Source organism: Ochlerotatus camptorhynchus, unplaced genomic scaffold, assembly GCF_037179485.1.
Source record: "Ochlerotatus camptorhynchus isolate MF236.1 unplaced genomic scaffold, CSIRO-AGI_Acam_v1.1 ptg000188l, whole genome shotgun sequence".
Classification (NCBI taxonomy): Eukaryota; Metazoa; Arthropoda; class Insecta; order Diptera; family Culicidae; genus Ochlerotatus; species Ochlerotatus camptorhynchus.
The window spans coordinates 1421799-1445999 of record NW_027040678.1 but is presented as its reverse complement, the minus strand read 5'-3'; the positions used below and the strand labels follow the sequence as shown (position 1 = coordinate 1445999).

The window sequence follows — 24201 nt, the reverse complement described above, 5'->3', positions numbered from 1 at the left end:
ATACAAACTTTTTAATTTCACAAGATAGTGGTTTGCTGTCCTCGACAATGTTGTAGAACGTATAATTTCATGAAAAGTTGCCGAAGTCATAAATGCTGTACATCTTGAAACAACTGAGATTGCCTGAGATTCACGTTTTAGTATTATATTTTGAAAAATCGTTCAAAAGAATACTTTATGATTTTCCTCGATCGATACTGATCAGTCCAATCTTTTCGAGGTCAATGATTATTTTAAGAGTACTGTGTACAAAAAATAATCAATTATTCAAAATATACTTCTAAATATATTTCAGAAGTTTATTGTGATATATTTGAAATATTTGGATTTGATGAATATGTCTTGACAATTAGGAAATTTTGGTCACTACTTTATGCGCTCTGATGAAAAGAAACCGTATAAATATGACTGTTCCTTTCCAACCATACCGCTTTACATGTGTCTAGTGTTCGTGGTATTCAGACTTTGAATCGGCGACACGTTGACGTCCATACCACGGCATTCAACTGGTGATTCAGTTAGTACGTGCTGATGCCGTCCCACACCCGCACCCGATGCCACGGTTTTTTTTTTATTGATTAAAGATGCGATCGTTTTCTGATGTGAGAAAATCAAGAAACAGACTCATTTTTCCCTTCCTTTGAACGTACGCTCGGTAGCATTCGTAGAGTTGAGCGTACCGGGTCGGTGGTTGGAGCCAAAAGATGGAATTATTTCGGGAAAAGTCATTAATATTGCATGAAGTTTAATTTTGGCCGACAGCTCGTGGAATACAGAAATTAGCATAGCTGTGGCTGTCAAATCCAATAGATATCCCATCTACTTTACATTGATTTGGGTACTTTGCATTTTGGTACCCACTTTCTGGTTGATTTTGGTGCAATGGGGGTTTGTCGCTCATTAAGATCGATCTGTTTTCTATATTTTTTTAGGCAATGAGCACAGAGCTACAATAAAGTCTAATACATTCTTTTAATGGTGATTTACGACGATCAGAAAAAACTAAAACGAAAACATTAAACGCCCATATTGGATTTATGTTGTATAGGCAAAAAATTTGCCTTAACATCCCCCTGGTGCCGACCACCCAATAGCGTTTGACGACATCATTTCGAAGAAAGCAATGTCGATGTCGAACTGTCTGTCGCGGTAGCTGAGATGGGTCCGATGGGTTTCGATGTGACGCGTGACGACGTAGTTTTCGAGAAAGATGACGCATTCGCACAGGGTCGGTGATGCGTTTACTAATTGAAATGATGGTAGGCTCATTAGCATTGTGGCGGAAATACGTCACAACCAAATAACCGAACAAATTCAACCCGTTTCCTCAGGCTGTTGGGGGTTGTTGGGTTTTCAGCCATAACAGAACATTAGCGGCAAAGTCTTCAATCTACTTCACACGACATTTCTAAGTGATTGATGAGCCGTTAACAAACCATCCAATGATTCGAATCACATTTGGTGAGTAAAGAACCTTGTTACATAAGCAAATGTATTATAATTCGCAAAAATGCTAACCAATCACAGTGGTCCAGAATGCAGATTTAGCTGGAATGATATGTTTTGAGCCTGAAATTGAAATTTTAGACTAAAAGTCCCTTCTACAAAGTTGTTCCTTATAGTTAGGCCCTCATTTTTATGACAATGAATTCTAGGGTGGTTCCTATTATCATTAAAATCAAATATCTAACTTTTTTGTTTGAATAAATTAAGGTATACATTCTTCGGCAAAGTTATAGCTGAGCTAATTTCAAGCAACTTTGTTGAAAACAACTTTTTTGTATCTCTTAAATTGGCCGATTTAGAGCTATTTTCTTGAATTGAGTTAGGGTGACTCTTAAAAAAACAGTTTTTTTGCTCTATTTTTCTTATTTCGAATTTCTCAGCAAAGGTGTTTTCAGATAACTTTTAGATCTTAAGAAGGCGCAATTTTTTGCTGCACAAAGCTTGTCAATATCTTTCGCCGATCAAGAGTTATTGACGTTTGTATACTAAAAATATACACTTTTCAAATGTTAATATCTCTGGTTGGGGCAAACAAAAAAAAAATTTTTTTGCAGCATTTGAAAGGGCGTATGTTATTCTTCATAATATGGAAAAATTGGAGGAATATTATTTTTTTAACTCGTATAAAATCAATTTGAATTTATTCATATTTTTTACTATATTTGAGTATATCTTTTTTATTAGAAGAGATACAGGCAACAAATCCAGCTATAAAACATTCGTCTTAAAGAGTTTTAAAAGTCTCTAGAAGATGACTTTCATGATAAATTTCAAATAAAAAAGTTATTGGCAAAAGATGGATTTCATAGGACCACTCTAATGACAAATTTATATAAAATGTGCTAGTACATTTGTTTCAATATTTGGACATTTAGTGTCTTCGAAGAAGTTTTTGTTCATAAAAATTCCCTTCTTTTGGTTTTTGCAAACGTCAGGGTGGTCCTCAAATTAGGGAATTTTTAAAACTAACTTTTTTGTTCTACAAAATATAAACATGTGTTGTTCAACAAAGTTGTAGATAAGTTACTTGCAAGCAACTTAGTTAAAGAAATTTTTTTTCTATCTCTTAACGTTCTCATTTTAGAGTAATTTTTCGGAGTTGACTGAGGGTGTTCCTGGAAAAAATAGTTTTTTAGCAATAACTTTTTTATTTGAAAATTCGCATGAATGTTATCTTCTAGAGACTTTTAAAACTCTTTAAGAAGAATGTTTTATAGTTGAATTTGTTGCCTGTATCTCTTCTAATAAAAAAGATATACTCAAATATAGTAAAAAATATGAATAAATTCAAATTGATTTTATACGATTTAAAAAAATAACATACCTCCAATTTCTTCATATTATGGAGAACAACATACGCCCTTTCACAGGCTACAAAAAACTTTTTTTTTGTTTGCCCCAACCAGAGATATTAACATTTGAAAAGTGTATATTTTTAGTATACAAACGTCAATAACTCTTGATCGGCGAAAGATATTGACAAGCTTTGTGCAGCAAAAAATTGCGCCTTCTTAAGATCTAAAAGTTATCTAAAGACACCTCTGCTGAGAAATTCGAAATAAGAAAAATAGAGCAAAAAACCTGTTTTTTTAAGAGCCACCCTAACTCAATTCAAGAAAATAGCTCTAAATCGACCAATTTAAGAGATACAAAAAAAAAATTTTCAACGAAGTTGCTTGAAATTAGCTCAGCTATAACTTTGCCGAAGAATGTATACCTTAATTTATTCAAACAAAAAAGTTAGATATTTGATTTAAATGATATTAAGAACCACCCTAGAATTCATTGTCATAAAAATGAGGGCCTAACTACAAGGAACAACTTTGTAGAAGAGAATTTTAGTCTAAAGATTCAATTTCAGGCTCAAAACATATCATTCCAGCTAAATCTGCATTCTGTACCACTGTGCAATGCTTACTCACTTTTACTCCTCGCATTCTGTCAATCACATCGGGGTGAAATTTGGCGAAACAATGTAGTCCATCTTCGTACTGCAGCGGCGCCGGTGGTGTAGTGGTAAGCGTGATTACCTCTCACTCCAGCAGGCCTGGGTTCAATCCCAGTCGGCACCACCGACTTAAACACGTTAAGTTTAAGCATTCGTTTTTATTTACAGAACGGGACAAGTGAATGTAGAAGACATGATAACAATGATTGAACACACGACACTTACTACTAATTAGTGCGAAACGTAGGAATTCGAATAAAATTATGCGAGCGGAGGGTACAACGACGAATCTCATGTTTATAATATAGCATATCTTTGAGTACATATTAGTTTGCATATCAAGCTGGATAAATCAACAGTTACAGCTCTTCATATGCTTGTTGCAAAACTAGAAAAATCCTTTGAATCAAAATAAATTTCACTAGCAGCGTTCATTGATGTTCAAGGAGCACTTGATAATGCATCTTTTATAATTCAATGAAAAACTCTATGTTGAAGCATGGATTCGACCAAAGCATCGTAAGTGAAGTAATGAGATGATTTCTAAAAGAGAAATCTCAGCAAACCTTGGAAGCTCATCCATAACCGTTAGAGCTGTAAAAGGCTGTCTTCAAGGAGTCGTGCTTTAACCTTCATTGTGATCTTTAATAGCTGACGAACTTCCAAAAACCTAGAAGCAAAGGGCTTCGAGATTATTGGCTTTACTGATGAAATAGTACGCGAAAATTTGTCCATGGTATTTAAAATACCGTATGCGTGAAAATGTTTGCACCATCATACAAATAAGGTTCTCGTTTCACACGTGCATACAATGCCTTGGTTTTCTTTGCATGCACGTAACCTATAGCTCATACCGTTGTAGGCTGTGTATGAAAGAAAATGATTTACTTAGTTTGACAGTTGCACCATGACGAAGTGGCAGCGTATTCGTGATTTGTCCCACGCGCAAAAGTCGCAAAAAGATATTTCAATCGCCGTGGGAGTGTCCCGGTGGACCGTCAAAAGGGTTTTAGACCGAAGAAAAGAAAGGACAACTACCCGCGAAGGTCAGCTCGGGTTCCGAGGAAGATTCTGGTGAATTCAGTGCGTTCAATAAGGAAAATGGCAAAGGAACACGGGATCAGTGACTTTACGGCACGGAAAATCGTAAAGGAAGATTGCGGGGCGAAGTCGAGGGCACGGAAAAAAAACTCACATGATTACCAACCGCATCCGGGAACTACGAGTCGAACGATGCAAGAAAATCTTGAACTTCCTTAAGCGTAAAAATCCGGTAATCCTGTTCACCGACCAGAGCATGTTTACCGTTGATCCCGTATCAAATTCCAGAAACGACCGGTATATTAGTTCTCTTCCGGTAAAAGAAGTGGCCGACGAGAACAAGAACGTGTATCTGACCAACCCAAATAACATTTTAAGTTTTATGAAATACTACAAAGCTACTATAAAACAACGTTCATAAACCCTGGTCAAGACTGCTTTGCCATTGATGCATCCACCAAAACCTCATTGATGCTAGAATCTGTCTTGTTGGTCCATCCTGGAGAAGGTTCTGAAAGGTGTATTTTCGAAGCTCTTCAAGATTGATTTACTGCAAAATGGTTGTTCGATAAAAGCATTGAAATCCATTTCAAACCCATATTTAAGCTACAATAAAAGCTATTTGGAAAGAATTAAAAGCATTATCCGAGCCGTTTACCCGAGCCACTTGCTAAGTTTACTAGAAAAACAACAAACAAGATAAAAAAGGATTCATAAATACCATCCGATCTTATCAAAATAATTAAAATAAAACTGATCGTATAAAAATCCTGCCGAATTTCAAAAATTATAAAAAAGTTCTCATGAAGTGGCCTAGTTTTATATGTCATATAAAATTTGATGTGAAATGTACGTGAGAACATCGAAAAACATGAGTTCGCCCACGGAAAACATCGATTTTACTAATTATTTTACATTAAGAAAATAAAATATATTCTTCAGATCGATCATAAAGTTTAGCCGAGATTTTTGTTTCTCATGATATTTGCATTCTAAATATTTCTCATGCTAAATTAACTAAAATAAAATTATATCCAAGGAAATATGGATTGAAAATCGAAGATTGTAAAAAACAAACAAAATATTTGTAATATGGCGGAGGCATAAAAGTTGATTTTTATGGGTCATTTGTGACAAAGTTATTTTGCTTTCAAGAAATCCTTAACAAATTCATAAGGTTATGACTTGGCTTTTATGAAGAAAACTTGTAGACTGTATTGTATTAATCTTAAGCCATTTTGCTTGATCCTAACCCGTTTAGATTTATGGCAGCATTTATGGCGGCAATGTTGCCTACAGAATGTTAAATGTCAAAGTTTGTTTATCTTTCGATAGTTGCACTGTGCGATTCAGCGTTCTTCCAGGCGATTCTCTGCCGATGGCTTCGAATCAGTTACTCAGAAAGTGTTCACAACATTTCGCATTTCGCACAGCTGTAACCTCGATCATTCCCGAAAAGATCCCCTTCTTCCGGATGGTTCTGGAAGTGCACCATCAAACGATGCAGGAATGTACGGTTGAATGATTTTTTTTCCACGTGATGACCCTTTCGCTGAAAAAAATCGCAGCTATGGATCGGAAACCAACTAGTGTCCGCTAACTGACAGTTTCAGTGGTTTGCTGTCGGTACTGACACAAGTTAGTCCGATCTTCATCTATTCGCAAGGTCTGGAGAAGGCTGGTCTGTTTTCAGACTGCTTTGACAATGTTTTATGAATTTGAGGACCACGCTCACTTCACTCTTCTCCACCAGATGCTCATTCGTTGATGGTACCCGTTCCGCCGGACGTGCTGGTTCTTCTAAAGAACAAAATTTTACTGAAATCGACTTCTATTCGGTCGTTAGCATAGCTGGTATTTTTCCTTCAGCTTCGTTTATCCTTCGAGATATCCTTGTCATAAATTTGGTTTATATTCACTGTGAGGAGATTTTATGATACACTTTTAAAAGCCTTAAATGCAACAATATATGCCTTTTGTTCTCATTTAAAACCTAATGGTTTTATGATAGCTTTTATAATTATAGAACAGGTTTATAGAGTATTTTATCAAGACATTAATAAAAAATTGCTAATGAAGTTTATGATTGATTTATAGAACAGTTTTATGGTGGGATTGAGAACTACTTTAAATTTAATTTAAAAACAAGACAGTTTTTGACTTCTCGCCAGACTGTAAAAGGTTTTTAAAACAGCGAAAAGGTGAACTACTAAACAGGAACGTTTTACACTGTGAAATGCTGTATTTAAACTAAATGGATTATTCATTGTCGTTATAAAACCATCATAAATCAGAGTGGATGCCAAATGATTGCAGAATTGTTACTTGGGAAGCATCCTGCTAGCGTTTGGTGTTCATTCCAGAAGGCGACAAGGTCAACACGGAGGTCTACATCGGGATTTTAAGTAAGTGTGTTCTTCCATGGATCAAAGAACAGTACGGTCCGAAGCCAAATGTTGCATTTCAACTAGATGGGGCTCCGTGCCATACCTTGAACCGCACTCAGAAGTGGTTGCAGGAACATCTTCTGTTCTGGGCGAAGGATACGTGGCGCCATCCAGCCCCGATCTTAATCCACTGGATTACTCAATATTGCACGTCATGAAGGCCAAGGCCTGTTCTAAACGCCACCCGAGTACAGCAAGCCTCAGACAAACATTGACCCGTACCTGGAGAGAAATGGATCCAGACTACATTATTAGAACCTGCCGTGTATTCTGGAAGCGTGTGGAGGCCGTAATTGCAGCAAGTGGAAACTCGATCGATGATTAACATAGTTTAAGACTCTGAAAAACATCCCCCTTTTGAATAATTAAAAAAAACTCGAAAACGAAATTTTTGAGATTTTTTTTAATTTTGACATTGCTTAATGGTGCAAACATTACCACGCATACGGTATCTTAAAGATAAATCGTCCAGCTAAAACCTTTTAAGGGGTAACAGGTGGAGCCATCATCATCAGAAGACACTTCATTATTTGTGTAGCAATAATTAAAGTTTATAAAAAAATTAAAATTTTAACCAGATGCTCTCCCTCGCCAAAGTTAGAAATCAAATTGAAAACTAAATTTACTGTGTTGATGTTAGAAATTTTAAATACTAACTTTGATATCATTTTGGTTGAGTTAAAGGCTAACACAGCAAAAATATTGAATCAAACGAAAAACTCTGCACGCTTTCAATAAAATCAATCTGATTTCTTACCCGGGATGAGCTTTGAACTAATGTCTTTCAGGGTGATGATGCTGAAAGACTTGAGTTCAAATCTAATCCTGGGTAAGTCCGAATGACCTAAAATGTGTTAAACAAAACAAATGAACATAATCGTTAATTCAATGACAGATTAAATAAAATTTTGAACAAATCGTTTATTTTAAAACTTGAAGTTAAGTTGCTCTAATTAAAAAAAACCCCTAAATAATAATCGTATAATGAAAGCTTGAAATGATATCCGACTTTTATCGCGACAATTGAAATCAAAATGAGTATTCATTGATAGGAACCGCACACTTTAATATCGATTTGCTTTCCTTTTGTTAACCGACATTGCTTGGGTTGCCCCCTTCAGGTAACGCCACTGATTTTACATATTCTGTAACATCTCCATTTTCTATAGAAGCGAAGCAGGGGCATACATTACGGGATAAGCATTTCGTACAGTTGCTGTAGGTACGGGAACAAACCTCACATGTCGCATACATTTCTTTGTAGATATTTCTTACGATAATTACAATGTTAGTTTTTACAATAGTCTGTAGTGAACGTTTTCAAAAGATAATTTTGTACATTTAATGTTTTGGAGGGAATGTATTTACTTCTTAAATAATCAAAGAATAATTTTGCATAATTATTTTGAAAGCTGCATCACAGGAATTGTTCGGTTCATTTTTCATACTAAACTGTATGCGATTCTTACATTTTCTGGTTGGTTCTATGTGTCAAATATACTTAAGGCTCTATAATTATCCAATTCGCGTAATGAAATAACTGCTTCATGCATAATTATTTGTTTAGATTTATGTATAATATGCTGAATATGGCTAACTGTTCTTTAGTTGAAATCACTTAATAAGGTCGCTTAAACTGTTGTTATCAAAATCTCAGAACAGTGATCACCATAAAAATCGCAATAACATTTACAGAAGACGCTAGTCATCGTCATTCGAATTTTTGTGAATTATTCCAGATCATCTACTTTCCCATAATAAGCCATAAATTACATCGTTCCAAGAGAGTTGTTCCACACCCAGAGAACAAAGAGCGACGCACTCCACCCCGCCGATTTCCTCCACAACTTTTTTTTTTCTTTTCCATTCCTTGCATGGGCGGACACGGACCGATTCCGAAATCAAAACTGTCGTCGGGATGGATCTGTATCTTTTTCAACTGTATCTCGGCGGTGCGATTACATGTGTTACCTGGTTCGGGCGCTGCATGCAGTGGCAGGCCCGTTTGAAGTTCCTCCAAACAATCTGCAAATCTTATGGTCGCATGTGTATAACTGCCACTTGTAAGCCCTAATCTGGGGGGAAAAATGGCGCTCATTATGTAACTGCGTTGGGCAGCATCCCATGCACACACACACACTCACACACACACACACACACACTCACACACACAAACACACGGCGCTTGTTGCTGCTGGCCTCTCGGTATATCTTTTTCTCTCTCTGGCAGCTTTTCGCTTGTATTGTCGAGGCGACGACGCAGGTGGGCATCCAATCCAACAATCCTTGATGGGTGTCCTTGTACAACAACGACACAAAAAAAAAAAAAAAACGAAGCACTTCTCTTCGTTCGTTGGAACAATTATTCTTCACTTTCTACCGGGGGTCTCCATTGCCTCGCCCCAATCCCTATCTATCTTCTGTGATGGATGGTAATCACTCTCGGAACATCAACCGCACCAGGCCTTGGGAATCCTTTTGACGAATGACGACACGACGGTGTGAAAATAGATCATTTCCGTAATAAGCCCATTTGTGTTTCGCTTTTCCCATTTTCCCACGTTTTGCAAGGCCTTTGTTTCGAACGAACCACGTCTTGTTCCAGGGAGAAACCACATCGAGCAGATGCATACAGCCAAGCTCTCCATCACATGCTTCTTTCGCTTTCTAGGTGTAGTTGAAATCTTCGTGTGTAGAGCGGCGCTGAATTAATCCACTCTGTTTCTTCTCGGTTCAGGCAGGGAGGTCTCACATGTTTACAAGGAACACCCACCGGACGCACCTCGACTTCTTCTCATCAATTCGTTCTCCTTCGCGCACATTTTCGCACTCGAAACAAGATCAATCACTCGGAATTTCAATTTGCGTGTATTCTATTCGCACGATTATCTGTTTTCACAATTTTCACTCTGCCGTGACCTGTGCACTGTGCTGCTGGTGAATTGACTATTCTAAGCACGTTGGCAGCACACTCACTTTTGATGGCTGACTTTTCGTTCATCGCTTAAAAAAAAACTATCTACCGATTGCAGCATCATTTTTCATTTGGAAAAAAAAAACATCACCTCAAACATACCTGCCTCTCACTGTGTAATAAACTAAGCCCAACAAAAAGCAAAGGGGCCCAACAAGCTCACATTTTCGAATCGTCAAAAAACTGTAACAGCACGAGCTTTCTCCTGTGTCATCATTTCAGCTTTCCAGTGGAATAAAATCATCCAAAAACCTAGTGCAAAGTTGCATCTAGTAGATCTGTCATGTTCCGTCGATGGACAATCCGAACCGGAAGCAACCGCGGTTAACAACTCGGATGGCCGCGAAACTGAAACCGAACGAAACCGGGCCCGGAAGCTGCGATTACATTGACTGAAGACGGGATATGGCCTCGATATATTTACTCCCTCTGGCTCTGACTTTCGTCTCTCGCTCGTCGCGCGCTTTAGTAGTAGCAGTAGTGTGTAGTCACTTTTCTAGGCGATGGGCGTCCGCGTACGGGATTTGTGGATAGATATCTCCGGCCGCTACCAACTGAGGATTGGTACTGGCAGATGCCGAGACCAGATTCGGCTTTGGGCGAGCACTCACCCTGCATCCAGCCTTCGTCGTCATCGTCGGTCGGTCGGTCGGTGTTTGGGCACTCACCCATCGGAGGATGCAAAGCGCAACAAGCAGCTGGAAAGCTGGATACACCCAATCTCGAGGTGGTTCTCATCGTGTGAGTGGAGTGACGCTCGCGGAAAAAGGCGCGCCAAACGGACCGCTCCCGTGAGGATGGAAAAGTACGCGGCTGGGAAAAACCTGAGTGGAAAAGCGTGGTGGATTTGATGGTGTTCAACTCACTCTCGCTCTCTTGATTTGTTCAGCGTCTGAGTACCGGTCCGGTGGTAAGTGGAATATGATTGATGGTTACCAAAATCACGTAACAATAATGGTCCCAACGGGCGATTGAGATAATTTTTATCATGCTCCACTTACGTGACAAGACCTCTGATGGTTGCAATTATTGTTTCAGAACAAGAAGACTGGGATGCTTAGTGATGAATGCCAATGAAGCGTATCACAACTCATTGAGACAAGTACATGTTTCTTTCTGGTCAAGTATCTATTTCCTGGCGGAAGGAAAAGCAGTACATATATCGAATTTGTTATTTATCCAACCAGTTCTAACCCAGTGCAAAACCTCTATCTTGAATGAAAATCAAATTCGGTAATAGTGACACAGATAGGTTTGATTAAATGAATGGCTCCGAACGAAGCGCTTCCTTGACTTGGTGTCTTCGGAAAAGTTTCTGAGTTTAATTTTGGCAATGAGATCAGTTCACAACCCAAGCAATACTAAATTAATGGATTTGCGAATACGTCTGGAATCAATCGAATTCCTAGTTTTATTTAATTAAATCATAGATTTAAAAAAAAAAAAAACTTTATTAGAGTGAGTTTTAGCCGTTGGCTAGTTCATAGAAGCTCCGCAATTAAAAATAGACCGCCTAGAGGTGAACCAGCCTTTAGGCTAAAAACGGGGCAGTTCAATCAACTTCAAGGAAATTGCAGGAACTTTAAAGAATTTTCAAGAAACTCAGCAAAGATCCGGCACCTCTAAGAATGATCAGAGGACTTTAGAGAAGTTAAAGGATTTTTGAGCAGGTTCATTATTTTCAGAGATGTTCCAAGTATTTAGAGCAGTTCTATTAATTAAGCAGGAACTTTCAAAAAGTTCCGAAGAATATTCTGAATATTTCTGTAAATATGCGTAATCTTCAGGGAAGTTCCATGAATATTAGAAAAAACTGTTGGAACGAGAACTTCTAGAAAATGAAGGAAACTTTAGAGAAAATTCGAGAACTTCTTGAAAATTTAGGAAATTTCATTGAAGTTTAGAGATTTTAAAGGAAATTCCACGAGCTTCAAGGAAGAATTAAAAACAACAGAAAAAATGTGGGAGATTCAAGATATATCTAAAAGCTTCAGGGCAGTACAGTTATCTTCAAGGAAATTTGCGTCAACTTTTTAAAACCTCTGAGAAATCCACTAGAGAACATTATTGAAGTTAAGAGACAGAGACAGATGTTTAGGGCAGTTCCAGTTACTTCAGGGACGCTCCGAAAACTTCAGAAAGTCTAGACTTTCGGGGAAGTTAAAATATCTTGAAGAATTAGTCGTTTTGTTTCAGCTTTCAGTTTTATCATCGTCATCGTCTATTTTTAGTTTAAGTTCGAAAAAAGTTTTTTGAGCTGAACGAAAGATCCCGAAAGTTGTCTCAACCATTTTACAACAAGAGTGCTGCTAGTGACGGTACAACTTTAATATTTTTAAGTTTTATGGAGAGCTGTTAGCAGACAAGTTTACCCGTACCCTAGTTTCAATTAGAGTGAACAAAATTGTGTGTAGGCCCAAATAACTGACGCATTTTTTTGCTTCAGTGTAAAATTCTTCTGGATTATGTGAGAGCTATCTGGTGGCTAACACATGAAAGAGTGACTGATTAAAATGTAAACAAACTACTGTGCACTATATTACATTAACAGGAAGTGCCTCAGTTAGAGATGGATTTAAAAAAAAAAGGATTTTGCAGTTGCATATGGAGGGTAAGCGTCCTTACCAGGTATTGGCTGAGACCAGAAAGGAAGGAATATGTCGCACATTAATCGACCGGACCGAAATCCTATCCGATCGTCATATAAACTCGCTCTGGAAAATTATCAGAGCAGTTCTTAAAGATGATTTGGGATTGGTGCCGTACAAGAAAAGAAGAATTCATGGACTTTCAGAAGCTAACAAGAAGAACCGAATTATTAGCTGCCGTGAACTGCTTTGCCAGCAGATGCCAGTGATTCTTTGATCGTGTTTTCGGACGAAAAAACTTCGTATTGCAGCAAAGTTTCAACGCTCAAAACGACAGGGTCTATGCAGCGACGATTCAGAATATCCCTTCTTCAATTCGCAGAGTTCAACGATTCCAAAATCATACTTCTGTCATGGTCATGGATTTCTGCAGAAGGTCGTCTACCATTGCTTTTTATTGACAAAGGAGTGAAAATCAACGCGGCTTACTTTGTAAGAGAGGTTCTGGAATACCATTTGAAGAAGCATGCTTCAGCGATGTTCGGTATCCGCAAATGGGTGTTCCAGCAGGATTCTGCCCCGTCCCATGGAGCAAAGATTACCCAAGCATGGTGCACCGCAAATTTGCTAGATTTCATTCCTAAGGAGTTATGGCCAGCTTCTTCGCCAGATGCAAACCTTCTGAATTTTTCTATATGGGGAATCATGGAAGCACATTTTCGGGATCTTAAGCCAATGGGTATAGACAAATTCAAGGCTACTTTACAGAAGATATGGGATGAAATTCCCGAAAATCAGGTTCGTGCCGCTTGTAATGCCTTTCGGAAGCGACTAAGGGCAATAGTTAAAGCAAAAGGCGATAGAATCGAAAAGTAAATATGTACATTTAAACTATAAAATGTAATAAAGAGAATAGAAGAGAACCAATAAAACCTTTTGTCTTTCCTTGGGAGATCCGATCCTTAATTCATGCGTCACTTATTTGGGCCTACCCTGTACATTCCGAAATTAAAATTATGGGCTCTCCACAAAGGACATATGAAACATCGGAGGGTAACCAGTTACAAATTAAGCACGAAAGCACTGTAATAGGAACATATAGCCATAACTGGTACATCTACACTAATTCTGAGTGGATTTCAATGACTATTGAGGGTATTTCAAATATGTTCAGAGGATAATGGCCGGACAACTTGGAGATATGGGCGTAATTGCTTTTGAAAACAAACACGTCAATCGCCGAATACTCGCAAATAAAAGTTCCATCTCGCAAATAAACTATACCAAATGATAGAGGAGTAATTCCTCTACCTGTTTGTGTTGTTAGTTTTTGAGATTGAGCTTTAATTCGCGAGAAATCGTTAATTGACGTGTTTGTTTGCAAAAGCAATTACGCCCTAATCTCAAAATTCTCCAAAATTCTAAGATAAATAATGGCATTGCATTCCTAAACAGAATACCGGTAGAATTATGAATTGAGTTCCAAAGGAACTCCGTGACGAATTGAAAGGAATTTTGATGCTGAGGATAGGTCCGAATGTATCCTGTGGAAAATATAACGATTGTAAGTTTTTTATGGGAAATCGGAGGAGTATTCAAATGGGATTTGGAAAACAAATCCAAGTCTAACTTCTAACAAATTCGATGGAGAGTTGCAAGGAAGTTTCAAATTCAGATAATAAATTGCAACCTAATTTCTGAACATAATTATATGAAGGAATATCCGAGGATTAATTCATACACTTTATCAAAAGAATTTCTTGAATATCCTGAAAAAAATACTAGTACCGTTTTGTAAAGAATTCTAAAATTTTTTTTTCATTAAAATTTAGATTTCTCTCCAACATACATCCGTGCAGAATTTGAAGCCACTTTTTTCTATTAATTTATCTGCTAGGCCTAAATGTCCAAAAGGACTCCACAGAGCCAAGAACCAGTGTTAATTTAATGATTACACCAAGATAGTATTGAGGGACATTGTTTATGAGTTCTTCTTGCTCTTCCTTGGAGGTGACTAGCTTTTCCAAAAGGAAGAAGTGGGTAAAGGACGAAGAGAAGGCCAAGCGACAATTTTGTCGCTTGGCCTCCTCTTTGTCCTTTATCCACTCCTTCTTTGTATAGTCCACTATCTATTAGTATTACTACTTCAACCAAGGGGTAAGTCATTCAGCACATTGTGCCGGAATAATATTCTACACAGCTTGGGCACATCCATCGGCACATTTTCAACATACCTTTGGCACAATCTCTTAGGCATTAGATTGTTATAAATAAAATTGGAGCACTGCTGGACAACTGTCATTGAAGTTATTTAGTACATTACGTGCTGTTTGACTGTGTGTTCAGGAACATCTTCTAATCAACCACTTCATTCGAGCAGTTAAAATGACGTTTACTACCACTTGAACTTTGAAATAAAACATTATATTGAGACTTTTTCTTCTAGAACCACGAGAAAAGTAGATAATATTTGTGCGTTTCATAAAAAAATAAAAATTAGTTGGTCCAGTTTTGTGTAATCACTGGTAGAAACTCACGCCAAAACTGCTTGACAAAGTGGTCAATTGAATGTACCAGAGGAACTCGAACCAGCAGTTCACTTATAGATCTAAATACGAAATGTAGGTTCTAGAGTGGACTCAAGAGGAAGAGGCAGTTAATCAGACCTCATTAGTACTCTTAATTCAAATAATGTTGCAAATCACACAATACAAACTAAAGAAGTATATTCATCACCCTCTATAGTCGGTCTCTAACAATGCTTCCCACCAGTTCCAACTCTTTCCGGCCGAAAGGCTAGATTTCTGGTCTGCCTTTGAGGGCATTATAAAACACTAAAACACAGGACTTGTATTACCCTATGGATCACAAAACACCGAAAGTTCACACACCCGCCACTTTCCGCGTCAGATTTATCCTTGCGATTTCAAACCAAAACATTCAAGGTGTTAGAAATACTGGGTTGCCGGGATGGGTATTTTACAAACAATCGCAGCTTGCTCTATGACCGGCACAATCGGCATACTTGCGGCACACTGACAAAAAAGATGACCCAAGATTGGTGTGCGGAGTGACCTACCCCTTGACTTCAACGATTATTTTTGGTACTTGAAAACAGGTGGCTGCTGCTTCTCATGATCGCTTGATTCCTCTTTACTTTTGTTCTCTGTCCATCACCACCACCGCTTCCTCTTTTGACAATGCACCTCCAAGCGTACGTACTGGTCACTTCCTCATTTCGTTGTTGTACTGAATGAGTACTGAGTACGTTGTTATACTGAATATGTACTGCTTGATGCAGGAATTCATCCGATGTCCCTCCATTTAAAAAAAGGAAACACACGTTTGTGTTCTCTTGATAGAATATGTTCCCCTTTCGATTGAGGAAATGCAGCGTGTTGGGAATTTCCTTTTTTACATCCATATATAAACGACGCACCAAGGGGTAATCAACTCTGCACATTGTGCCGAAGCACAGCATGGCACACTGTTCGGCACGCTAGGGCACACGTTGAGAAGTAGGACACAAACATTATAGTATAAAACGGCTTCACTGTCGAGTGTTGACGTTTTGCCAATCGTTGCTACGAGGAGCTCGAGGATCATGACACTTTTCGAAAAATTCCAAGGAAAAATCTGTAAGTATTTTATGCACCATGAATCTTTTCAAAACCAACAAATCTCATCCGATCCGTAGCACAAAACTCCCAGCTGATTTCGATTCGGGCCTCATGCCAACATTATGGTCGGTAGAGAAGGTCTTGTCGAAACTCCCAGCAAGACTTCTATTCGGCCCTCAAGAAGAACTATAAAATGTAGTACATGCGATATGACAATAGAGTGTCCGTTTTCCGCATTGGTGTTACGGTTTTATAAGACGCGACTACACACTTAGAAAAAATCATGTGAATTTAGGTGCTCTGAGAGTGAGCGTCAATGTTGACATAAATTTGAGCCATAACAGACGAGATATATAGCTCAATCAAACGTACTTTTCATCAAGCAACGAACTTTTCAGTCTCGGAGCACTTAATATTACATGACATGTTTGTTTACGTCTCATCTTTTATGTCAAAAAACGTGTAAAATTAGACATTTTTAAGTGTGTAGAAACTCAGGATCATCATACAAAGACAATGGAACACATCAGAAATAACATGGGAGGCTTTCGGGAGCCTAGTAGCGACTAGCAGTGACGTCAATGATCATGTGACTGGAAAGAGATTCTCTACCATCCCGTGGAGGCGTATAGGTGAATTTACCTATCGATCCACCAAACCCGATTTTTCCCCCGTCATACGTGACATGTTGAGGACAATCAGAGGTTATTAAGCTTGATCAAATCGGAGGAGGAGGAGCGCCAACTGCTATCGGGCTTAGTTTCCGTGCAACAAAGAGTGGTAGACAAGTATCATCCAACATTATGATCGATACGGCAGTCAAGACGGCCGAAATGGGTTGGTCAAATGACTGGAACATGTGGTCGCCCAATACGACGGTACGGTATGGAATACGAACTGTATGGACTTGTAGAATAAACAATAAAGAAAAAAGCTCGTCGTGAGGGGGGGGGGGGGGGGGGGGTATAATTGGTTGTCGTTAAGGTTCAAATCCCAATCTTGCCAAGGGTCCTCCGGAATGGAAATTTTATCGTTTTTCCCTGCGTTTTCCTCAGATATTCTTGGTCATTGGTTTGAATTGGGTATGGACATCGATGGAAAATCCACAAGGCTTTATAGGGATGTCCATACAAATATCTGTACTGCTGGAGGATGTCGATACCAGGGTTGTTAATCGATAAATTATCGTCATCGCTGTCTGTCGATGATGTCTGCAAACGTTAACGTCATCGGCGATGACGATAATTACTGTTTGTTATCGAGTCGTTAACGTCTGATAAAACATAGTGGGCGTGAATTTTTATAAACATCAATGTTCCTACCGACGGTGTTATAAGCGGTTGAGCGAATTTTTCTACGAGAGTTTATTTTTGGTATTCAGTGAACGGTGAAATGTCAGGCGAAAATATGTCTGGTGATAAGTGGCCGAAAATACAATGGAAAAGCTACGTAAAGTATTAGCAATTAAAAAAAAAAAAACTTTGAAGTAGTTTGTTCTATTTCCTCGCCAAATTTGGCAATACTACTATCCCTGCTAGTGCCAGCGTTGAGCGCCTCTTTTCGCTTGTCGGTTCGATATTAGGCCAAACGCAATCTCTGCTTTCCGATGCCATATTGGAGCAGTAATAACTGCTAAAGGCAAGTAAGGATTTGGTTTATTTGTACGCTTCTAAATATTGTGTTATTTTATTAACCCTTTTTTTCATTTTATTCTTCAATAACAGGCTCACGAAGGCATAGAAGCCATCACAATCAGCTATTTCATCGTTTCTGTCAAAATATTCACTCATGCATTTACTCTCATCGTTTTTATGATATATTAATAAACCAGAACTTAAACAATATGTATTATAATTGTTACTTGTAAAAAAACAAAAGGCTAATAATTGAAAAACTTCAGATCAAACAAGCCCCATCCTGTTGGTCTTGATTTCCTGAACAGCTTTCAGTTACTTTTAAAAGCTACTGGCCAATATCTCGATATATTACTTCGTGTACACTAGCGCCACGTAGTGAATACATTCTGATCTAACTGCCCATCCTATTGACCTTGGTGTCCAGAACAACTTTGTCGAAGAAAGTTACCTTATAGCTTGCCAAAATCTCAAGATATGGGGCAACTGCTCTAATGTCGGCCTAAATGTCCCTAATTTATAAATTCAGTAGTAGCACACATTTTCATTAGCAATGCACCCAGCCTTAGATCCATATGCCAGCATTAGAGCCATTTCCCTTACCACATGTTGAAATTTATTACCACAGACAAACAGACATAACACATTGAATATTTCTCACTGTAACACATCGTCGCTAAAACATTACTACCATCTGTTGAGTACACTGTGGTGGGCACTACGCTTAACAGATGGCGGTAGTGTGTAAAGTCAAAAGCAAGGGAATTTACAAGGTGTGCCACAAGTGGTGGTACTACCAACTACGATACTTTTAAATTGTGCGTTAAATGCTTGTTCGATGAACAGCTTGCGACTGCTATGTCTGTTTGTCTGTGTTTTTACTATCCTAAATTGATACAATAAGACATTATCGAGTCGATAACGTATAGTACTTATCGTCATCGCCGATAATGTTAACGTTTGAATACGTTGTCGTCATCGGCGTTAACGATGCCAGACGTTATCGCCATCGACGATGACAATTATCGACGAGAATTTATCGCCTTAACAACATTGGTCGATACGTTAACCTCAAATATCCCATAAGATCTGGACCTATGTACAGTTGCCTTAGCGCAATAGTATAGGATTAATAGGAACAGATCAATGCAATTACATTCCATTCCTTGAGTCCGACATCAAGCACATACCCATCATCAATGATCCTGTCATTGAACTAGTTTGTTTCAAGAGGTCCCGATGCGATGGCTGGCCTACTGATCAGTTCTTGTAACGTCAGTAAGGCCTTGCTCACTACACACTTGCTGTTCGGAAATGTTAGGTTATCTTTATTAGCGAGACTTTCGACCAGAGGCTGGTTCATCTCTTCGTGCTGTTCGGCAAGAACACATGGGCGTGCAGATGAGCAACAATAAATACAGGGTCCTGTCTGCAGTAGAACTGCAGATGGGAAGCTTATCTCGATCACAAACCGTTTCCAAAGCAAGTTGGTGGATATTTGATGGTTTTCTTCGGTGATGTTTTTGAGGTTAGTGAGTATTGAGGTACTGAGTCGATTAGATGACCTAGTTCGAGGTTGTTATTTCTAGGGTGGGATTAAACTTTTGCCCGTTCGAATTCTGGTTTTGATTTTGTCGGAGAGCAGCTGGAGGAAATTTCGTCCACCATCAGTCAGGTTACATCTTCGTTTCTGCACACGTTTCTTTTGGACGGATCGAATTTGCTGGAACACCGTATAGGTTGGATTGCATCGAGTTCCTCTTTCACTGCCCGCTCCGCTCACGTTCAAATGAGAATGAAGCTTAATGTTTGCCAGAAACAATAATAGAAATTGAAAATGAAAACGCGATCACAAAAGTCATTATAACTTCAGGGTTGCTAAACTCATGGGGTATTGACACCTTGATTGGTACACTTCGGCCTACTTCGGCACGTTCGGCACAGCGTTTGTCACAGCTTTGGGTACAGGTAAATCTCGTTGCACAGATTAGTGTGAGCAGAGTTGAATACCCCTTGCCCCGCATACCTGTCAGCATATCGAGGTCCAAGGCGGCAGGAAGTTTCTCTCGACGTAATATCACTGCCCAAGTAACCAAAAGTTCAGATAAAAGGCTACTTGAGGCTTAAGCAGCTTGGTTAAAGGTGGTCTATAGAATATTAAGCAGACTCGTTTTTAAGTCGTTATAAGAACTTGAAAGTTCCAGTACCATAATTGAAGAGCATTCTAAGCAGCTTCTGGAGGAACTTAAACGGCACTTTGAGAATAAAATAATTAAAAAAAAATTTGTCCTCTAGATCAATTTTTTATATTAATGAATGTTAATTCTAAAGTCAGGTCTTTAGGAAATTTAGTTTTTAAGCCAGGTATGAACGTGTATTGATTATCAGCATTATTAGAGCTGTTTGAAAATTAAACCCAGTCCTTCTGCGTGAGATCCCCAGCACAAACCGCTACACCATCTTCGTTCAAAATTATTTAACTGACAGAACTCTGCAGGTAAATTTTCAAAATTCCAAATCTGATCGAATACCTGTTAGAGCTGGAATTCCTCAGGGTAGCATTCTTGAGCATACCTATATTGTACAACATTTTCACTTCGAACCTCCCTGATTTGACTCAGGGTTGCCACAAATCTTTGTTCGCTGATGACACAGGCATTTCCGCTAAAGGAAGAAGTCTTCGTGTTATCTGCAGCAGACTGCAGAAAAGTTTGGATATTTTCTCTTCTTATTTACAAAAATGGAAGATTTCTCCCAAGGCTTTCAAAACTCAACTTATAATATTTCCACATAAGCCTAGAGCTTCGTTTTTGAAACCTAGTAGTAGTCACATAGTCACTATGAACGGAGTTCCAATTTCCTGGTCAAACCAAGTGAAATATCTTGGATTAGTTCTTGACCAAAAATTAACTTTTAATGATCACATTGAGCCGATTCAAGCCAAATGTAACAAATATATAAAATGGTTGTATCCTCTTATAAACAGGAAATCCAAACTGACTAATAAACTTCTAATATTTAAACAAGTTTTTAGACCAGCTATTCTTTACGCTGTGCCAATATGGTCTACTTGTTGCACTACCAGGAAAAAAGCACTTCAAAGGATTCAGAACAAAGTTCTGAAGATGATTTTGAAGTTGCCTCCCTGGTACAGTACTACCGAGGTACATAGAATTTCGAATGTTGAGAACAAATTTCCAACAAAATAATTAATAATTTCAGGCAAAAATCGTTGCAATCCTCAATTGCAACGATTAATTCTCTTTATACTTTGATAAGATTTATTTTAGTTTTTAGTTTTAAGATTTCAATTGTTATACTGACATGCAGGGTAATAAAACCTGTTTAAAATACTGAATTGCCAAGGCAGGAACAATGTAAAAACAGGTATATATCATGGCATATATGTAAAATAGATACATATCATAACAATTAAGGCTTGTAAGTTACTGTAGCAACTGGAGCACCTAGATTAAAATGAAATGTAATTTATTTTGAATTTAGAACAAATAAAGAGTTAAAAAAAAATAACCGCTACACCATCTGTGATATAACAAAGTGAGCTGTTGCCCCGCCTACTGTTGGAGTTTTCAGTGCCAGCTGACTGACTTGAATACGAAACACAACACCTTGATGAATTTTAAATTGGTGTTCGCCCGCATGGCATTCCAACACACTTGTGGTGCCGGGACGGGACTTCACAATCGAGCTTCTTACTTTTCTTAACCTTCGGAAAGTTGTGCGTGGTGTTTGACGGAGTTGACCAACGATGCCAGGAATGTTAAATATTTTTTTCTATTTTAATTCGGGCTTTATTCGGAGTTTCTACCGCAGTTTAGTAGCTTGCACATCCTTTTTGCTCAACACAATAAAATCAACCATTAACAAACAACAATATTGATCCCTTAAAACACGCAGTGCACTCAATTTTCCAACTTTCCTTTCGCAAATGTATACAATTAACAACGCCATTGACGTCAACATTGATTCCGGCATCACTGCCAGCCAGATTGATGTGATCCCTCTGATCGACAGATCAGAAACTGGCTCGGATTTGACAGCAAATTGGCTCGAAATCGCTCCCCGATTGTCAAGTCCCGTCCCAGTTGTGGCGCAGTAGTTAGCGTTCCTAGATCGCATGCCGAATACACGGGTTCGAATCCAGGAAATTGCTCCTTAATATAATTTTTGACGTTGGATAACGTCTTTCGGCAACATACGGGGGTACAAAATTGAAAACGGTCATTTTGGATGCGTTACGAAAAATTAAAAGATTTTGAACGATAATAACTCAACCGTCTCTCGATAAATTTACGAGATAATGGCATCAATCGACTGGAAATATTTCTAGCAATTTGCTGAACGTTTCAAAACTATTGATTTCATGTAAACTATTGAAAAATGGTTAAAAGTAAACCATTGTCTAAAGATGGTGAAAATCGATTGATTTTTATATTCTTATACTTTCTCCAACCGAGACATCAGATGCGAGTATCTGACACCTCTGATATTTTCTGTTCTACTATATAAGCGTCCAACAAGGTCACCCATTCCATCATTGTCTATCCGATCGTCGACCCAGCAGCAGAGCAGCAGAGCAGCAGTACCAGAGCAGCGGAAGCAGAGCAACTGCAGCAGAGCAACGGCAGCAGAGCAACGGCAGCAGAAAGGGCAACTACGCCGAGTGCGTTGGTGCCAGTGCTCCGGTATACTGGGCCGCCGTCATGGAATGCCCAGCTGCTGCAGTTCTCAGTCGGTCGTATTCACCGTCTGCTCCGCAAGGGCAACTACGCCGAGCGCGTTGGAAAAATTGCCCTTTTCAGGGCCACAACATTATCAAGAAAGAGTTTTTCGATTAATTTTCTAATGCCTTTCCGACACTTGAATATCGAAAGTTGAATCTTCGCAGAGCCATAGATTCAATTTTTATTGCATTTCTTCAAAACTTATTTCAGAATCGAACTCGTCTTCACAGACTGTGTGAAGAAGAACGATGCATCATCGAGCACAACCCGTTCCGTCCCAAAATCGTCCTCATCACAACCTCCAAAACAACCATCTACCCTCTCGACATCTCGAGTGGATTTTCCGGTTCATCATACCACCTAGCGCTGTTCTACTGATTGGTAATAATATTTACCCGGAGTTCACCGCACTCGTGGTTGAAGCAAAGCGCCCGGCATGCAAACCGCTCATCAAAATCGCCATCGCCATCCGGTACCCATGCTCGGCATAACCATCATTCCAAAACCACAACCAAAACGGCCCTTTTCAGGGCCACCAATAATTCGACAAAGAGTTAGTTTTGAAGACAATTTCTTTCCAGAATATCACAGTTATACCTCTTCGAACTACCAACATCACTCTTCAGCTCCTCCAGGGCGACAGAGTAGAGCAAACCCAACAACATCAGCCCAACAAAACGGCCCTTTTCAGGGCCACCAAACTTTCGCAAAAGAGATATTAAGGAATATTCCTAAAATATAATATACACAATTAAGTACAACACATAACAGACGTTATCCAACGCCAACCCTGCGGTCGTATCTAGTATACAACCCTTCCAACTTTTTCAATGTTTGGATAGAATATTGATGCTTTGCATAAATATAAGAATTGTGGATTATTTGAGCCACTGATCATTTCATATTTACGTACCGTAAAACGGGGTAGCATTGATAGTTTTTTTAAAGTTTATTCTAAATATTTTATACAGCAATGACTGTTTTTCAAATTTTATATTTTTAAAACAAGTACTGAGGATCCAAGAATTAATTCGTTAGTAATATGTTGCACAAAAATTAAAGCAATTGCACTATTTTTTTAGTTTTGTGACCGAACTTCAGTTTTTTGATTTGGGGTTACTTTGATAATGCTCGATTAATGTAGAAAAAAAAATAAGTGAAACTCAAACAATTTAGTTCTTTAAATATGAAACTTTGAATGAGTATATAATCAGAAAACTTCATAAGCAATAAGAATACAACATTGCATTTGTGATGGCTGTATCGGAAATACATTTCATAAGTGATGGTTTGAGTGCTTTTTCAAAAAGACGAAAAACGCGAAAATGGTTTTTTAATATTTTTTGTAAAATATGTAACACATACTATACAAAAACTATATACGATATCAACGGAAATACCCTAAGCTACAATATGGATCCAATGTTTCTTATATGGAAAAAGCACAGCAAGTAAATTTATTCTTTATATTATACTATTAAAGTAACCCGCATTATCAAAGATACCCCATTTTACGGTACATGCAATTTTGTTACTAATAAAGACTTGTGCGGATTGTTTCATGTGGGCTTTGATTGACCTATTTAGAAACTTTCAAGTTGCTAAGAAGTTCCGAGGGAACTTTTAATAAACTTTAAAGCTGCTAAGCAGTCCCGGTAGGAGCTTTATTTTTAGCCTTGCCTGAAGATCATAAGAACT

At 38.4% G+C, this 24201-nt stretch overlaps 2 protein-coding genes across 2 annotated transcripts in view; both read right to left on the bottom strand.

The window, feature by feature from the left end:
* Positions 1-10468, bottom strand: part of LOC135702220 (uncharacterized) — a 207191-nt gene extending 196723 nt beyond the window's left edge. Inside the window, exon 1 of the mRNA XM_065223253.1 lies at positions 10409-10468. The gene's annotated coding sequence lies outside the window, so the exon portion shown is untranslated. The remainder of the gene's footprint in view (positions 1-10408) is intronic.
* The window catches only part of LOC135702219 (uncharacterized), a 386684-nt gene that overhangs the window by 229878 nt on the left and 132605 nt on the right, over positions 1-24201 (bottom strand). The window lies entirely within an intron of this gene.